At 36.5% G+C, this 20863-nt stretch overlaps 1 long non-coding RNA gene across 3 annotated transcripts in view; it reads right to left on the bottom strand.

Annotated features, from left to right (window-relative positions):
* Positions 1-20863, bottom strand: part of LOC149131668 (uncharacterized) — an 80505-nt gene that overhangs the window by 54523 nt on the left and 5119 nt on the right. For 2 of the 3 annotated variants that reach the window (XR_016237638.1, XR_016237639.1), the window contains exon 2: positions 1943-2646. The exons of the other annotated variant lie outside the window; for it this stretch is intronic. This is a non-coding gene — a long non-coding RNA (uncharacterized LOC149131668). The remainder of the gene's footprint in view (positions 1-1942; positions 2647-20863) is intronic. 3 annotated transcript variants of the gene reach the window in all.

Here is a 20863-nt window from a genome sequence, read left to right as displayed (position 1 = left end):
CGCAGGATTTCTTCTTTGTAAACTTAGTACTCATTCTATCGGTCTCTTTTGTCGAGCCGTTTGTTACGGGGACGTAAACACTCCAACGTCGGTTGTTTAACACAAACACACAAATACATATATACATATATATATATATATGTATATATATGTATATATATATATATATATATATATATATATATATATATATATATATATATGTTGTTGTACTTGGGGATGGTCATATTGCCAGTTTAGCCAATAATATACATATATATATATATATATATATATATATATTGTTACGAACGCCCGCACGCGAAGCACCTCAACGAAGAGAAAACTCGCGCGCGCGCGAACGTCGACGCTCAGTGAGTCGGGATGTTCGCCACGACTAAGCCCAGCCGGAGCACGTAACGACGACAACAGGCAGGGAAGAAATAACACGGACCATACGTTGCGTAGTGAAACTAACTTTTTTTTTTTACATCACAAAACATCATCAATACAAAACAGAGCAAAACAATAATTCCATAACACATGTAACAATAGTTTCCAAGCTCATGTAACAATAGCACATGTAACAACAGTCTCCAAGCATTTAACATAATCAAAAGTTCACAATCAAAGTTCGTGCATCGAGAGTCAATCAAAAAGTTCTTTTACTTCGTTGTTTTTCTTTTCTTTAAACAACATGTAACAACAAAGTTCTTTTTTTCTTTTCTACCATTTAACAAGAGTTAGCAAAGTTCTTTCTTTTCTTTTCTTTTCAGCCAGTTAACATCACAGTTAACAAAAGTTAACAAAGTTCTTTTAACATCATGTAACAACAAAGTACATTTTTCTTTAAAGAAATGCAAACAAACCTTCACCGCAAGAATTTCCTTTCCTTCAAATATCGCACTACAATCCACAAGAACTGACCAACGTAGTCCACTACAATCTTTTTTCTGCCACAACAGTTCCATCTCTCTGTCCCTCTCTCTCTCAGACTCTATCCATTTCTGCTGACTGGTACCTTCTGACCATAGCCTCTCTCTCTTAGCCTCTTTCTGTCAGACTCTCTGTTCATCTTGGTTCTCTACTGGCCGCTGGCCTTCACATCATCTGCTGTACATCTTCACTGGCTGACTACTCACGCCAACTGCTCGATACCAACTGCCGTACCCAAATCTCTGCTCCTGTATTTATGAGAGATACCGTACCCAACAGTGCTACCTTACCCCCCTCCAAAGCTGGGTCAGTTTAGTACAGTTCCTAACTTGTTTTTCTAAACTTTCGGTGACCGGAAAGGGTCATCGATCATCCTCCTACGCTATAAATAGCCGTGTTTGTTGACAAGACAAAGGAAATACCATTGTCCTCAACAACCAGAATACGGTTTCAAACCCAGCTCGGGGAATAGGGACCTAACGTTATTTTGTTTGTTTATCGGCGTCCGTATCAATATATATATATATATATATATATATATATATATATATATATATATATATATATACATACATACATACATACATACATACATACATACATACATACATACATACATACGACAGGCTTCTTTCAGTTTCCATCTACCAAATCCACTCACAAGGCTTTGGTCGGCCCGAGGCTATAGTAGAAGACATTTGCCCAAGGTGCCACGCAGTGGGACTGAACCCGGAACCATGTGGTTGGGAAGCAAGCTTCTTCATTTCAAGATATTGGCTATTACAACCTTACACAAAGGGGGCAGCACAACGTGGGGACACAAAAACAAAACAAATGAGAAGAATGAATTAAATATAATGAAAGATTGGCTGAAGCCGTTCGACCCCACATTCGAGTGACTTCATTGAACCTGTTAATACAACTTTTTTTAAACACTAGTTTATAATACCATAATTAGCGACAGCTAATTACCATCCCTCTAAAGGATGTTTACACTATGCTTGTTTAAAATGTCATAAAAACTTACTTGTTCAGGCATTGAGCTGGTGTCCAATTTCTTGACCCACCACTCATAGTCATGGTTTTCCTCATAGTCCTTTAATCTCGACATATATTCTGGGTCTATCACTACACAACGAATTTGCTCGGGCACCCCCAATACTCCTGATATATCCACTTTGATAACACTGTCCCACGAGTCCATTTCGGTATATAGTTCTTCATTTTTTCCACTGTACCATATAACATGTTTTTCCAAGGGCGAGGGTGGGGAAATTTGGGGCTCCTGTGTGCTTGTGCTTGTCGTTATGTCAGGTGGAGCATGGAGAGGGCTGGAGTCTCTAAGGAGTGGTTGGGGTAGCGTGGGTGTGGGTTGGAGTCGGGTGGGTGTGGGATGGGGGTCGTCATTTACAACGTGTGTTCTCTTCTCTTTTTTTTTCCGCCGTTTCCCATCCCTTCTTCACCTCCTCTTCTTCGACATTGGTACTGGTTTTTGTCGTGCTTCTCTTCAGCCTCCACGGGTGGTGGAGGACCAGTTTCCTTTTCGTTCTCATGCTTCTCTCTGGCCTTCATGGGTGTGTGTGCATGTGTGTGTGTGTGTGTGGATTTTAAAAAAGCCCACTCCAGTTTTCTAAATGTTCTGGGACTTTGCAACTGACCTCCAAAATTCGTAGACATGTTGAACTGAGGACCATCAGTTGGAAACATTAGTTCAGACATATTTCATTATGGCTGAAAACAATAAAGGAGTAAAACTGAACGAACGTAATGGATGATGCAAAGACATTCAAGGAATATTTAATAAATACTGAAATAAAAATGTGGCTTTCAGGCTACATTTATAGACCGCAGAATCCTTCCTACCACTTCTCCGACCGTGATGGTCTCCACCATGTTTTCGATGTCTTCTGGGGCCACCTGTACTATCATGTCTAGGCTCTGCCCTTGCCAGTTCCTGTGGGGTGTTCTGGTGGCCTGTATGACCACTACCCTCTCCTTCATGCCTAGCAGTATGGCAGCTACCATACTAGGTCTTCTATCCTAACTTATCCTAACCATACTAGGTCTTCTATCCTAACCCTGGGAGTATGTCTTCTACCCTAACCCTGGGGGTATGTCTTCTACCCTAACCCTGGAAGCACGTCTCCCAAGGTATACGGGTAGAAGCACCACTTCATCAGTTTTTAACGGTGTTGTTGAGTGCAGCCTGGCAGTAGCTACCTCCCGAAACTGTTAGACTTAATGGAATTACTGATCTTACAAGAGATAGGGACCAATAAGGAAACCAACTGGTCAATGTTGAGTGTAGTGTATCTCGTACGTAGTGGGCCACCCTGTTTTGGAAATGAAAGCACATTGAATGCTTATGAAGGATTAAATTTATTTACTGTAGCTGTATAATGCTCACATACACACACCATTTACACACCTCTTTTACATCTGCATACACTTTCACAAATACACACAAACATATGTGTAACACATACACACACACGCGCGCACACACACACAGATTTTCTCCCCGACAATAAAATATATCATGTATTTTATTAATTTTATAAATGTTGATTATGTCTTAGAGAGCAGTTATCGTGCTATGGTCTCGATCCAGAATTCAGCCTAATTCACTCCTCGTATCCTTCGGCTGACACTTCATACCTGCTGTTCTTTAAAAATATTTTTTATTCTTTTTTTTTTAAACAGTTCTTGAAATGTAACAGAAGCAAAACTAAATACATAGTTTTCAGCTTCGTGACATTGTATTCATTTTACTTATTTTCTATTAAAAAAATATCTTGATATATTTTTTTAATATTCTATCAATAAAATTAAAACGTGTTGCTTTAGCTAAGGTGTATCGCTGACAATTTGTCATTCTTTTCTCATTGGCTCAGTCCACCTTATCTTTAAACTTCAACGAATTTCAATGTCTCGAAAGTACTGATAGGTTTTTTACAGGGGGATCCAGGATTTTTGTGGGGAGTATTGCCCAAAGGTTTCGAAAAAAATACTATATAAGGTGGGAATCACAATTCGTAACATTTGGAGACAATTTCATGTATTTTAACTTTGTTGTAGCAGACCGTAAGCGTATGAAACAGTAATGCTGTGAAACTACTGAAAATAAACCGTGTTCCGATTTTTTTTTTGTGTCAGCTCGACTAGAAAGGGTGTTGCCCTAGTTGCCTGGGCAACACCCCTGCATCTGCCACTGTTTTAGGAGACTATGTTTCTCTCTGTCTTGGTGGTTTCAAGAAAACAAATACATCTTGACAGTCCGCTAATCTCTCACAGATAACATTCCTCAATGATATTATGCCACTTATTTATCTAAAAGTCGAACTTACACAAAGTGAAATTATGTCTATTGAACAGCTCAAACGCAAGAGATTTGTTGTGAGACAAACCTTTGCGTTAGTGCTCGACCTTCTTGAGAAAAGCTGGTAAATTTGTTTCAAATCAGGCTTTACTGTGTAAAAAAGAAAGAAAAGAAAAATAGGTTGACCGTAGCTGTAACGCCCTTGATCACAGATCTGGTCCATCAGAGCTGACATATGATAAAACATGAATCATCATACGTTTGCCGTAAATTTGAATCATTAGCCATGTAAAACAGACGACGAAATATTAGCCATGTAAAACAAACGACGTGTCCTTGCATTGCACTTATAAATGAATATTAAACTAATCTCTCTTTCTCTCTCTCTACACACACACAATGTAGCAGTTTCACTTTATGTTAATTGCCTTTCCACATAGAATTCCAGTTCACTTATGAAAGATTTGTGATCGAACCTGTGGTAGTGGAGACTGCCAGCATTCTTGACCCCCGGACTAAATCCTTGCTCACAACTATCGGGACAGAGATGACTATCCGCAAGTGCGAGCCCCGTGAGTCGGAGTGACCGTTCCAGCGCGTCTCGCTCGCCCTCCTTCAAGGCAACGCCTTTTCTGTTTGTCCATGATACAGACTGACAAGTCTTTTTCGTTTTTGCTGTTGTATCTCTAAAAAAAAAACAAAAAAAAAAAAAACCCAACCTAGTTTACACACTATCGTCTGACGTAGTTATAATTAGTAGGCGCAGAAATATCCGGTGTTTCGTTATCTTGTAGGGATGGTCTTAAGTCGTAATAGAGGCCAAAAATCATAGTAAATCAGCAGTAGCCATCATTAGTAACTAGCAGAAAGACCGCCCTCCCGGGGGTTTTCTATTGCCCACTTGATGATATTTATACATTTGATTCCCATTCCTGTAATTCTTCTATTGTTATGTCCGATTTTTATTTGTAACCTTCATTCGTCTAATAGTACTCACTCCTTCAGTGAATAAATTTAGAATAATAGGAAGCACTAAAAGGTAGCGTTAGAATTTAATTGACTTAATTAAGCTATGTTAACCTCTCTTTTAAACAAGCTCAAAGCAGCCCATCCTCTACATGTCTGTTAATGTGCTAAAAATAGTAGGGATCACGCGGGTATCTTTTAAAGTCTATAGCATACTAACCAGTCATACCAACAAATTTACCGCTGATAGTTTTACTTTTCAAATTAGACTGGTATCTTTGGAAGCTTTCATTTTATTAAAAAATATTCATTTAACAAATTCCAGAAGGAAAAGGGTAGAAAAGCCCTTAAAAGTTTTCTTTTTCAACATAATAAACGCAGGCGGGCTGGGTGGTAAAAAGCTTGCGTTCCAACCACAGGATTTCGGGTTCAATCCCATTGCGTGACACCTTGGGAAAGTGTCTTCTACTGTAACCTCGAGCTGACCAAAGCCTTGTGAGTGGATTTGGTAGGTAGAAACTGAAAGAAGCCTGCTTTACATATGTATGTATGTATGTATGTATGTATGTATGTCTGTCTATCTATCTATCTATCTATCTATCTATCTATCTATCTATCTATCTATCTATCTATCTATATATATATATATATATATATATATATAGTTCATATTTACAGAAAACAAAAGCCGAAGACAGGTGAATGAAAAACAAGCGGGTGTAATAGTTTAAAGCTCAGGAAGAAGGGCAAAGTCTTTGACGTTTCGAGCCTACGCTCTTCAACAGAAAGTGTTGAAAAAAAAACAAAAAAAAACGGGAAGAGAAAAAAATGTGTAGGGATTAACAGTTCAACATGATGAAGAAATATATATATATATATATATACACTTTGTGTGTGTGTGTGTGTGTGTGTGAGTCTTCGCATTTGTCTCCCACAACCAGGCGACAGAATAAGTACCTGGCTTCTACAACAAAAAAAAAGAAACGAAAAAGTACTGGGATCGATAAATTCGATTACAGTTCTTCAAGACAATGCTCCAACATGGCCGTAGGCCATGAAACAAGTGCAAGAATAAGAGATAATTGTAATCTACATCATCAAAATATTAAATTTCTGAGAAAACAAAGTCGAGGCATGTGAATTATCTGAAACACCTCTGTCCGCTCTCTTCAAAATACACTTTTCACAACAAGTACCTATATAATCGTTAGTTTACACCATCTAAAATATATCATTAAAAAATTTCGAGGAAACAAAGTCGGGTGGGAAAATACTTTAGATTAGGGGTTTCTAACCATTTTTTGTCAATGGACCCCTTTGATTCCTATTTTACTTAGGGTAGGGGTATCCTCATAGCCATTCAATGTCTAAAAATACTTTATTAGATTTTTATAATTAAGTATTAAGTTTGGCGAAATACCTTATTGATGTGTCTACAGAAAGTAGCATACCGAAGTATATAAGAAAGAGAGAGAGAGAGAGAGAGAGAGGGGGGAGGGAGGAAGAGAGAGAGAGAGGAAGAGAGAAATATATTGGGGAGGAGAAGGAGGAGAAGGAGGAGGAGGAGGAAAAAACAAGGAGGATAGTCTATTTCACAGTGTTAAAAACGCTATCACGCAGTGAATTAAAATTAGTTTTCTGCAGATAAAATCATCATTAATAAAAGAATCTTGAAAATCGCATTTATAATAAAAATATATTAAAATTAGAATTAAAAAACAACTTTTCTAGACTTTGTAGATTTTATTAATTGCCTTCTTTTAGTAAAAGTTATATAATTTCAACTAATTAATAAGCAGCTTTCTTCATTACAGTATAGATGACAGCAACGGTCGTAACATGTACGTTTATAATTCGCTCATTATCGGCTGCCACGACAGATTGATTCAGTAAAAAAACGAAGGCTTGTAAAGAGAGAGAGGTGTGTTGGATGCGTTGTGATGAGGTGTGTTGTGTGTGGTAGACGGTAACTTTGCAGAAGCCCGTGATATACGCGTGTTTGTGTTTATCTCTCACTGCTTGACAATCGGTGTCGGTTTGTTCACGTTCCAGTAACGTAGCAATTCGACAAAAAGACATCAATCAAATAAGTATCAAAATTAGTTTGACCAACTATTCTCTTCAAGTTGGTGCCATAGCATGGTCGCGATCAGAAGACAGAAAGAGAGAGTGAGAAAAAGAGAGAGGTATGTTGAAGGAAAAAGCTGCGTATGTTGAAAGGTGCCGTTGTTGCATGAATCAAGATCAGCTCTGAACGAACAGACCCGTGAACAAAGAGGCACGGAAAATTTTTTAAAAGTTCAAAGATTAAAGAGAAGACGTACCCGGAGACACCCAATTCTTTTTCTGTACATCAAATGCATAGAAGAAATGTATTTAAAGTTTTAGGTTTCACAGTTAGGTTTTCTAATATTTAAATTTATTTGATTCTCACAGTGTTGTATATAAAATATATATCGCTTAATTAATATCGAACCGAAAAAAGCACAAATATGCAAATGAAGCTAGTCATTACGATGACAGCCTAATTTATGACTGCTTTGTAGGTGTAGATAAATATTGTAAATACTGTTGGTTGGAGAAGGAAAAAGAATACGTGTCTGAGGATCGGTCAGCAACAAACTGTGGAATGGCCCGTCAGGAAAGAAGATGGAATTGCCACTTCCGGAGTGGAAGAGCTAAGCAACAACATCACCACCACAAACACCACAACAGTAACAACTGCAATAAAACAATATTCATCAGTTCAACTCCATGACAATGAATTTACAGGATCGTTAGAACATAGGACAAAATAAAATACTTTGTGATATTTGTTCAAGCTCTTTGCACTGAATTCGAATCCTGCTGAGGCCAACTTTGCATTTCATCTTCTGGGGACAATAAATAAAGTAAAACCTCTCTAGAATGATATAATAAACGTCGTAGTATGTGTTCTGGTTCAATGTCCTCAGTTCTTCGTGAGAAGACTGGGTCCCTCGATAGGTTTAACACCACTACCTGATCCTTGGGTACCTTTAGCGGAGTTCACGCAGTTCTCTCAGTATTTCGACCAGGTAATTTGAAGACAACTTCCTCCGGTCCTCTCACCAATCTGGGGGACACTGAACAAAAGTTTCGGGGGCGCTACCAAAAAAGTGAATAAAAATTACAGAGGCATGTCTTTATAATAAGGTTATACCTTTTATTCTAGCCATGTGTTTCTCCAAATCTCTCACTATCATTATTTCCCATTCTCTCTATCTTTGTCCCTGTCCCTATCCTCTTTTTTGTCTCTCTCCTTCTCTCTCCTCTCCCTCCCCCATCTCTCCCTCCCTCTCTCCTCCCTCTCTTTATCTATTTTCTTTCCTCTTTCTGACGAAGGGACCTGCTCGAAACGTCACCCCCACTTCCTTGTTCCATCTTAAATTTTCTCCAGGCGTCAATCTAAATTTTTTACTGTGTACGTCCCTTTGACTTTTGTCGTATTTCCTGCTTTTGTTTTTATTTTTAATTTGCCTATACAGTTTTATTTTACAATAAATATAAAAAGATTACAGTCATTTTGTGTGTGTGGCAACGTAGCAACATGTAGCAACACTGGTTTTGACGCATCTATATAGCTGCATATCGCGATGGAATAAAAACTTCTAAGCAAACAACTCTAGACTTGTTTTTTTAAAAAGAAATCTACAAGTCGGTCTACGAGTGCTTGTGAATCGCGATCGTGTCTACACATGATGGTGTGTGCGAGTCTAGTGCGAATGAAAGGGATTCAGAAAACTATTATAATATTTTTTATTATAAAATTTCTTGACATTCTTTTTACTTTACATAAAATATTCTTTACATTCCATTGTTGTTTTATTGCCATTTATTTACGGATATTATAAATTTTATAGATAAAATATTTTTCTGGTAATATATTACGATTTATAACATTGCTACTTTAGGAAATTATTGCTCTGCTTTACGAGTTCTTGCTTTACGTGACGGGAACAAATTAACTTGTATATCAAAGCATTACTGTATATATGATATATATGTATGTATGCATGTATGTATGTATATATGTATGTATATATATATATATATATATGTATATGTGTATATATATATATATGTATATATGTGTGTGTGTGTGTATGTATGTATGTGTATATATATGTATGTATGTATGTATGTATGTATATCGGCATGTTGAACCGTTACATCAATCCCTATACATTTTCCTCTCTCCGTTTTTTTCTCCCTGTTCTCTCTCCATTTTTTCCCTCTCAACTATTGAAGAGCGTAGCTTCGAAACGTGAAAGACTTTTCCATTCTTCCCAAGCGTCAAACTAATACGCCTGTTTGCTGATCCCTCACCTGTCTTCGTCTTTTGTTTTCTGTAAATTTTAGCTGTGTGTGTTTGTGTGTGTGTGTGTGTGTGCGCGCGCGCGCGCGCGCGTATTACCATTAAAGTATATAATTCAGTTATTTCATGGAATAACTAGGTATTTCATGAATTACCTGGCTGAATCAGTTAAAGTGTACAAAATTATTACATTCTATAATTTAACTAGTTATTTTTATAGAATAATTAGTTGTTTTATAAATTAACTGACGATAAGTAGTTAAGGTCTTCAGAAAATGCCTTTTTTTTTATTTTCAGTAAAAAATATCACAAAAACTTTATGCAAAACCCTCATTTTATATTTTTAAAATGCGCGCTTGTAAGAAACTTTTATTTTAAATAAAAAAAGATTCTTTTCTAGGCACAAGGCCCGAAATTTTGGGGGAGGGGGCCAGTCGATTAGATCAGCCCCAGTACCCAACTGAATTTGAACTCAAAACGTAAAGACAGACGAAATACTGCTGAGTACTTTGCCCGGCGCGCTAACGTTTCTGCCAGCTCGCTGCCTTTTTAAGCAAAAAATATTACAAAAACTTTATCCAAAGCATTCATTTTAATTTTAATTATTTACTAAAACAAGGAATGCTGTGATGGTACTTAGAATTACATTGCATATTATTTTTGAAGCAGGCACACTTTTTAGTATCATACTGTGTTTTGCACAAAGACTTTTTAAATCCTTGTCTAGTGCTGGTACTTCGAGTTGTAGCAACAGACCGAAGTGAATAAGATTTGTTAGACATTAATTTCATTTTCTTAGCCTGAGTTTCCAGACATTCTTTAGCTGCTTGTCTTTCTTTCTCGATATTTATTTCATTTAAACACAACCTGCAGACCTTCCGTACAATTTTGTCTTCTGTGTACCAGACTTCTGAGCATGATACCTGGATAGGCTGCTCACATTTCCAGCAAAATAGGTTGTCTTTGCAATTTTTTGAACACATAACACTCACTTTCACAGTTTGATTCGGAGATGTTTCTTCAACGGAAACGGCATCATCATTTTCGGAGGATGCAGTAATAGCCCATGACTCCATGATGTAGACTGGTTGTTTTCGATCCAGGATGTTAACATATTTTCGATGTCTTGGTTGGCCCTCTCAACGCTACCTTGACTCTGACTATGTCTTGTTTTACCATGTACGATCTTAAGCTCCGGCCAAGTTATTTTCAAGTCGTCTATAAGTTTATTACAGAATTCCCTGCCGTTGTCGGACTGCAGAATACATGGAGCATCAAGCAATACAAATATATCGAGCAACTGTGAGTTGACTTCTTCTGCCCTCTTTGTTTGAAGAGGTCTTAAAACTAAAAATTTCGTTACCTGGTCTTGGTAAGCTAAAATAAATTTATAGTTTCCATCAGGTTGAGACTGGAAATCTATAAGGTATACTTGACATCTTGAATTGAGATGCTAAAATACCATGGGCTTAACTACAATGCCTTTCTTTCCCTTATTTCTATTTTGTTGGCAAGGTTCACAAACACTTAAAAATAATTTCATTTCATTCTGAGTAATATTTTCATATCGACGATTGAGGTCTTTTATCATACGGTCTCTACTACCATGTCCAATAGATATATGCGTTTCGTGTAAAATATCGAACAGTGCATCGCTTGAACAATAAAAGACGACATCAGGTTTTGCATTTGTCACCGGCACAATTAATTTTTCTACTCCTTGAACTTCATGAACATCATTACGCTTAATTAACCAATAGTCGTGTGATACTTTTTTAATGCTATTTTAGCATTTTTCTTTTATTCTGCTAACAAACTTAACTACTTTTTACGAGTAAGCATAGCGCTATTTTCTTTTGCTTCACGCTTATTTAACAAAGATTTAAACCGCTCTTGCATTACGTCTTTTCTATTTATCTGTTCATTTCTCATCCCTTCCAGACTCATCTTTTTAAATAAAATTTTCAAATATATGTACATTCAAATTAACTGACAAAACACACGTACTCTACCTAACGGTTAGCAAACAGAATAAGAGGGTTAGGAAATACAACATGACCAGTCCAAACAACGTTCACGTACCGTCTTTAAAACTTTAACCATAGGGCAACTGTTATTACATGGGAAAATGCGAGCGTGAAAAAGTAAAAGTATAGGACAAGCTATTACTTCTAGTAAAGTAAAGAATAAGAAACTTTTTTACTTAAAATATTGCAGCAAAGAATGCCAGTTCTTCTAATCTATCACTCTTTACATTTCTCATCGTTTAAGTTTATTGTACAAAACTGTTCAGCTCATTTGTAAGTTTGTCTAATTAATCACTTTATTCTATATTTTTTTTGTATGTAAACTATAATAAAATAAGTTTTAATATTCAAATTTTAAATTTAGCTACAATATATTTAAGTTTCTTATTCTTTACTTTACTAGAAGTAATAGCTTGTTCTATACTTTTACAGATGTAATAAATTGTGCTGTACTTTTCCATGTTTATAATCTTAAGAATATGACTTTTCATGCTCGCATTTTTCCATGTAATCCATGATTTTTCCAGGCATTGCTGTTATAAGATAATTAATAATGTGTCAATTAATAATTCAAGATTTTGCCTTATAAATTTTTCCATGTAAGTGATGATAATATTTCAATTTTTTTTTCGTGTTTAACTTAAATATATGTTGTGATTGAATTATTTGATATTACCCATCCGCACCAAATTAATGGCGGGGATTTTTACCATGTTGTTGGTTGCACCATGGCTCACCAAAAGTTACAAACAACAAGACCCCAAAACCATCAGTTACCAGGCCCACCTTAAGTAACCTAATTTTGCAATATTGAGAGGTCACAGGAATTCATTCAACGAAAAAAAAAAATTCCAATGATTCCGGGATTGGGGGGATCCCCCCTCCCACCTCATTTTTTCCGAACCAAAATAAGGGATTTGCAGCATATTAAGAGGTCAGGGAACTTGATTCCATGCAGGGAACTTGATTCCATGTAACTTTTTTTTCTACTGAACCAAATCTCAAACTATTTATGCCAAAGTGTAGCTGGGGAGGTGTCCTCTTTAAAACTACTAACAATTTAGTTGAGAACTGGATTAATGGTGAAGCTTGGAAGCTGCTGCGATTGACGAAACGGTGGACTTAAGAATATATTCAATCACTGCCGTGGTTGAATGATTCTATTATAACGAAGATGATTAATGTGTGTGAATGTTGAAATGTATACAACTTGAGATGAAATGAACTGGTAAGCGATGTTTTATTCTCCGTTATAATAAACAATGATTGCTATACATGAATTAAACTAACACGAAGATGTGTGAGAACTTCGTGGTTAGGTTGGACTGTTGTTGTTGTAGACATAATTGACGTACTGTTGGTGGTGTGTAGAGGCAGCTGTTGGTCTGTTGGTCGTGTGATGTTCGTACAGCAATAATGTAGTCACGCGTCTGGTGGAGATGAAAACGGAGACTGGCTGGTGTCAGATACATCGTTACTGGAGATGAGTTGTGCGTGTGGTCAGTGGCGAGTGCCAAAGACCTAGAACGGTAGAGAACTGCTAGTGATTAATTTCCCGCGTAAGGGAAAATAAACTGTTGCGCCAACGCGATTGGACAGCTGGAAGCCGACCAATACAAACAACAGGTTCGTTTAATCACGAGGTCATGTGACCGCTGAAACGAAAAGGCCTTGTGGAGACGATATTGGGATATTTAAGCCTAGATGAGTCAAAATAAAAGCATCTCACACAATGATAGTGTAAAGCACTACTGCAGTATAAAATAACTAGTTAAATTGTAGAATGAAATCCTTTTATACACTTTCACTGATTCAGCCAGATAATTCATGAAATACCTAGTTATTCCATGAAATAATTTAATTATATGCTTTAACGGCACACGCACACGCGCGCGCGCGCGCGTATTTATGTGTGCGTGAGGGATAACGGTTTAATTTGAATATAATAAGAAATAAAGTAAAATAAATAAGTTAGACTAAAATGAAATAATATAAAAAGTAAATACAATAAAAATAAAAATAAAAGGCATAAAATATTAAATAAATAAGACAGAAATAAATAAGATAGAAAGCAAATAAATAAATAAAAGTAGAACAGAAATAAAATAAAAAAGAATAGAAAGGACTCTATGTATTGATCAGTACCCATTGGCTGAAGAAATTTACATTAGCTTACTTGCAGTTAAGCGTTTCAGAAAATATCAAATCATAACGGTTTCACAATGTGTGTGTGTGTGTGTGTGTGTGTGAGTCTGTATGTGGAATTATATGGTAATATAAGACTCACAGTAATAACTGCACACACACACACGTACACACACATACACACTCATACACACACATACACGCTCATATACACACAAACATATATATACATACATCTATATACATGCGCACGTATACATACGTATGCGCGTACATAAATGGATACATAAATGCTCAGATACGCAAATACACACACATAGGTACATACATAAGGCATATAATCACACACACATATACAAATTAAACTTCAATTCGATTGTGTTTATTTATATTTGAGTGTCATTTAATTAATGCTTCTATTAAATACATTTACATTAAGTGATAAGCTTAGGTTTTTATTTACCATATAATCGGCACGATGAATATATATTATTTCTTTACGTTCTAGATGGATAGAAATCTTGTACATTACGTCATCATAAATGTAGTTTATAGAAAGAATTTTGGGATATTATCAATATATAGGAATTTGGTTCATCTATATTATCTAATTAATAAGTATTGTTAATTATAGCTTAAAATAGGCCAAAAATATGTATTGTAAGATAAGTTATAAATATTCAGTTAGGTATAAATGTAGAAAGACTGATGTATTAGTTATAGATATGAATTTGTTACGTTATGTCATCTCAATTATGTTAATTAAGTAATTACAAAATCTATTCAATACGTGGTGATTAAGTTAATCTTAGTAAAATATTTAATAATTATTATTAATTATTGTTTAGGATATTGTTAGAATTTTAGTTGTTACTTTAAGGTAATAAAGTTGAATATATACTATGTGTCATAAGAGGTGTAGTTAATAGTAGTTATCTCAATTATTGTTTATAGATATAATTACGAAACATTTTCAATAACTCTAGTCTGTTATATTATTACGTAATATGTCTCCTAGATATTAAGGGATATTATATGAATAGTATATTATATAGTTTAATATTACCCTATGTTATGAGTATAAAATATGATTATACTTAGAGAAAATACATTTCGCTGAACGAAAGCAAGCCACATTTTTTTCTTTTTTTAAATTAAGTAAATTTTTTCTAGATATAAGTATTCTATATGCTTCTTCAGTACATAACTCACATCTTTTGTTGGAGATTTTATATGGTTTCCCATATGAACTTACTTAATCCAGTAGAATTCATTTGTTGTCTATTTTTAAAGCTTTGCAAATGGATAACCAAAAATTTCATATTCGCGTTCTATTGCTTTCCTTTTTTAAAAAAGGAGAAAATGCTGCAAAGACTTGTGAAGTTTATGTTGATGATGTTGTAGGTGAATCAACTGTTTGAAGGTGGTTTGCAAAATTTAACGCTAGAGAGTTTAGCATGGAAGATGACAGTTGCAGTGGAAGACCTTCAAACTTGGATGAAGATGTTTTGAAGGCAAAAATCGAAGAAAACAAATATCACGACTAGAGAACTTGCAGAGGAAGTTTCTAAAAGTACGGCTCGTAAACACCTAGTGGAAGTTTCTAAAAGTACGGCTCATGGACACCTAGTGAAGCTAGGATGCATTTCTCGCTATAATGTATGGGTTTCTCACAAACTCTCAGAAAAGAATTGTTTGGACAGATATTCCGTTTGTGATATGCTTTTTGAAACGGAATAAAAAGCATGCCTGCTTTTGAAACAACTTGTGACTGGAAATGAAAAATGGATTGTGTGCGAAAGCGTAGTGCGAAAAAAATCTTGGAGTTTGCGTAAGGATCCTCCAAAACAGCAACCAAAGACGAATATCCATGCCAAAAAATGCTATGCTTTGTGAAATCATAAAGGCATTATTTATTATGAGCTTCTCCTACAAAACCAGACTATTAATTCTGATGTGTACTGTCGTCAGCTGGCTAATTTGAACCAAAATATGTCAAAGACTTGAGGCCGTAGATTGCTACATGTAAGGGATAGTGTTCCAACAAGACAATGCTCAACTACATATGTCTTTGGCTACCCAAACAAAGTTACATGAACTTGGGTGGGATCTCTTACCCCACCCACCATATTCTCCTGATATTGCGCCATCCGACTACCACTTGTTTTTGTCTCTACAGAACTCATTGCAAGGAAATACATTTAACGATTTAGATGGAGTTGAAATGCATCTAGGTTAATTTTTTCTTCAAAATCTGTCAAATAATAATGGAAATCATTTCATTTAATAAAATTTATTGAAAAGTCAATTATTTACATCTCTTTTACATATAAAAAACGCTCAGAACTTTCCGGACAACATAATACACACACACACACACACACACACACACACACACACACACACACACACACACACACACACACACACAGAGTCACACACACACACACACACACACACACACACACACACACACACACACACACACACACACACACACACACACACACACCGTATATACTCGGCTATAAGTCGCACTTTTTTTCCCTGAAATTTTCACCTAAAGTTGGGTGTGCGATTTATAAGCGCATCCTAGGTACAAGCCACGTCTGAAGTCCCGACACTTGGAATAACCGAAAAAACTTGGTTCCGAAGCCGAGATGTACACCTGAAAACGATCTTTAGATATTTCTTTATATATTTCTTGACATTTGTTAGTATGAAATAAACAATTTTTAAAAAGTGAGTTTAATGCTTGTTTGTTTTTGTACCGTACCTGTCTTTCTTTAATTCCACGCCATGTTATTTATTAGCGTGAAGAGAAAGAGGAATTCGGATGATATCACTTTCAAGCTGAAAGTTGTTGAATACGCGAAGTCGCATTTGAATCGAACTGCAGAAAGAGAATTTGGGATCTCAGAAAAATGATCAGGGATTGGCGTTTGAAAGGGGAAAATCAAATCCGTTGATGTCAAATCGTTAAAGAAAATTAGGATGGGAATGAGTACTAATGAGGAAATGGGGACTCTTTTGAAAGACTGAGTGACTGAACTAAGCACGAATGGACTTGTCGTCACGAGAAACATTATTAGATTGCGGGCTCTCCAAGTGGGCTCTCCAAGCGGGCTCTCTTAAGAACATGGTATATCCGACTTTAAAGCATTCCCTGGCTGGTGTACGAGGTTTATGAAACGCCACAATCTTACGCTGAGACAGAGGACTCATATCGCACAGAAATTACCCGCTGATGTAGAGAGAAAAGTTGATTCCTTCCATCGGTATGTAATAGACCTGCTAAAAAGGCACGAGTTAACCTTGGAAGAAATCGGTAATATGGATGAGACAACCCTTTTTCTTCGATATGGTTGGAACTCGGGCAGTCGACGTTAAAGGGAAAAACACAATTTCGGTAAGAACTACGGGGAGCGACAAGGTCCACTTCACCGCAATTTTGGCTTGTATGGCTAACGGTACGAAAGTTACCCCGGCTGTTGTTTTCAAAAGACTTTCCCGAAAGAGAAGTTTCCGAAGGGCATAGTGGTGTATATTCAGGAAAAAGGGTGGGTGGATGAAACCTTATTGACGAACTGGTTAAACGACTTGTGGTTCAAGTGCCCAGGGGCTATACTTAATTCAAAGTCGCTTCTTGTATGGAATATGTTCAGGGCTCATCTGATCTGCAGCATAAAAAAATAGATTAAAGGCGCTTCGTACCTACCAAGCTGTGATTCCAGGTGGATGTACATCTGTGCTTCAGCCACTCGACGTGTCCGTGAACGGGCCTTTTAAGGTGAATATACGTGCCAAGTGGAATGAATAGACGATTAATAATGACAGGGGAATTGACAATACGTTAATAAATTGATGTTTATCTGTTAAAACTCTCCATTTTCTTCTTATCATATACTATATTGAAATATACCTATATATATCGAAGTGAAACAAACATCTATCAAAAATACCAGAACTCCGTAATGTGCTTAATTGATGCCTATTTTTAAATAATAGACACCAATACTATTAAGTAATACTGGACTCCTGAGTATTTCATCGACATATAGGATTAAACCGAAAAAACTTGGATGCTAATATCCCTTTTAAGAGGAATCTAAATACTCACAATAATATATATATATATATATATATATATATATATATATATATATATATATATATATATATATATATATATATATATTGGGTTGTCCGGAAAGTTCGCGCCGATTTTAAAGGAAAGAAAAAGGTTTATAAATACTTGTCATTACATTTTAATCAACCAAATATTAACCATTTTCTTGCACGATGCGTCTCCATCTTTCCTTTAACTTGAAAATACCCTCTCCCCAGAATTGAAGTGGCTTCATGGCAAATAAGTCGAAAGTTAAGCTACTATAAATCGGCACGAACTTTCCGGACAACCCAATACACACACACACACACACACACACACACACACACACACACACACACACACACTACATACATACATACATACATACATACATATTAAAGGCTTTTAACGAAGTTGATGGTGACTATTTACAATAGTGTGATGAACCCACATACTGGCAGATTAACGCCTATCTACATGTTCTGGCTACTACTGTAAAACCGAACATGATTGATATACAAAAAGTAAACAAAACCGAAATAAAGAAAGTACCACACATGGGTTTTGAAGACAGAGAAAAAGATAACTGGTTTACTGAAGACCATCCGTCATGTAATGATGTTTATTGCATGCAAACAAGCAAATCACTATACGTCCCACCAACAGAAAGTAATGAAGGAGATAAAAATGATGTTTGGAGACAGCAAAAAGGGGACACTCACTTGCAAACTGATTACCCTCAAGCAGGAGCTAAAAGCTGTCAGTGAGAAACTCTGACATCAGAAGAGAATAACCGAGGGAAGAACAATAAACGAAAAATTTAACAGCAACCAGGAGGTAGTATACAGACATGAGAGGAGGAGCAGTAAACATCACGGAAGCTCCTTCACGAGAAGACAAAAACTCCTTCTGGAGGAAAATCTGGGGTGAAGAGTAGGAATTTAACCACTTGCTCTGTGGCTGGAAGAAATCCGAAAAAAGTTATTGTTCCTGCGTTACATCCAAGACATGCAACATTGATGGTGAAACTCTTGCAACTGTGATCCAGAAACTCCAGGAAGGAAAAGAAGCTAACATTCAACACAAAAAGCTAACATTCTACCGACCATATATTATCAATCTGTACCAGCAAGCTTTTATTGGGAACAGTAGCATATCACAGTGGTTAGCTCTGGCAGAGACAAAATTGATCCTCAAATGCAGAACCACCCACGTGGCAAAGAACTACCGGCCAATTGCATGAGAGAACTTAATGTATAAGATATGTACAGCATATTTAAACCTCTTCCTCCAGGACCATTGTGAAACCAATAACATTATCACCGCAGCTGGGAAGAAGGGAGTCTGGGGATGTGCCGAGCAATTGTTAAACAAAACTGTGATGTCAGAAGTGCGAGAGCATAGGAGGAACCTAGTTTCAATGTGGCTGGACTACAAGAAAGCCTTTGACTCTGTTCCCCACTCATGGATGCTAGAAGCCCATCAACTTGCTAAAGTTCCAGTGAGAATAGTCAAAGCCATAGCTAACCTGACTTCATCGTGGGCCACTATCTTGAAATTAAACACAAAGAGTGACTGTATTATCACCGATAGAATACAGTATCGCAAAGGCATATTTCAAGGAGACAGCGTCTCTGTGATATTGTTTATACTTTCTGCAAATCCTTTGTCATTCATGTTAGGGAAGTCTGAAGGATATCTCACTGGTTCACAAGGAAGCAGAAATACCAAAATTACACAACGTTTCTTTGTGGATGACTTAAAACTTCATGCAAAGTATATGCATGAGATGAAAAAGAGCCTTGACCTAGTTACAACATTCTCAAAGGATGTAGGGTTGGAGTTTGGTCAGGATAAATGTTGTTATATGGTTGTGAAAAGGGAGAAACTATAAACCAGACTAGTAACATATCCATCAATGATTTGACTGTTCCCCTTGTATCTGACGAGGAATGTTGCAGATATTTAGGGGTGGATATCTTACAATGGCACCTGTAACAAAACACGTATCACTAAAGAATATTACAGCCGAATAAAGAAAATTTGGAACCCAGAACTCTCTGCATTCAATAAAACGGTGACCCACAATGAGTTTGCAGTGCCAGTACTCATACCAACATTTGAGCTGCTTGATTGGACGCTTGATGAAATCCGAGCCATTGATGTGAAAACCCGAAAAATACTAACAAGCACACATAATTTCCACATAAACAGTGACGTAGACCACCTCTACCTAAAACGAAAACAAGGCGGCAGAGGCTTAACCTCAGTCCGAAATGCCTTCGAATGTCGCATCATATCCCTTCGGCAACATTTTCTAACTACCAAGTATCAAAATGCATCCCTTGACCAAATTTGCATACATGAGGCTGATAACATCATAAGACTTGGAAGGCAGCTCTTTAAGTAACACTTTTTGCCTGATAACCTAGAATACTTACCCAAAGAAGTCACACGACTCTACCACAACGTATATTCAGATGAAAGAATGCGTCTATATGAGCAGAAGACTATGCATGGACATATTAGTAGAAAGCTCCGTGATGATAGTAACATAAATCATCAAAGCAGTTTATCATGAACCAATAACCAGATTTTTACCTCCCACTTTGAAAGGTATGCGTTTGCAATCCAGGGATAGGAAATATCAACCAAGTAACTGATGCACAAAAGGGATACAGATACAGGAAAAGCCGTATAATGTGACAACCGGTATTATCTGCTGATGAGACATGATGTAACTAGGACACTCTATAATGAAATCCGTCGGAAGGATAATCCCGAAGACAAAGAAATAAGAACCCACAATAATAAAAAGAAATACTGGTGGAATGTACCAGTGAAAACCTCAATAAAATGTAAGCACAGCAGACCTGATATAATAATCTGGGACAGAGAAGAGAATCTGTGCACAGTTGTGGAAATTAGCTGCCCAGCGGATGTTAGCTGAAGATCAGTGAAAAAGAGAACATCTATGCTGAACTATTGAGAAATCTGCATTTACTCTATCCAGATTACAAGTTCAGGTTTATACCTGTAATTAT

This window comes from Octopus bimaculoides, chromosome 20 (genome assembly GCF_046866305.1).
Source record: "Octopus bimaculoides isolate indiv1 chromosome 20, ASM4686630v1, whole genome shotgun sequence".
In the NCBI taxonomy this organism is placed as follows: domain Eukaryota; kingdom Metazoa; phylum Mollusca; class Cephalopoda; order Octopoda; family Octopodidae; genus Octopus; species Octopus bimaculoides.
Note: the sequence above shows the minus strand (reverse complement) of the source record. Positions and strands in the feature narration are given on the sequence as shown.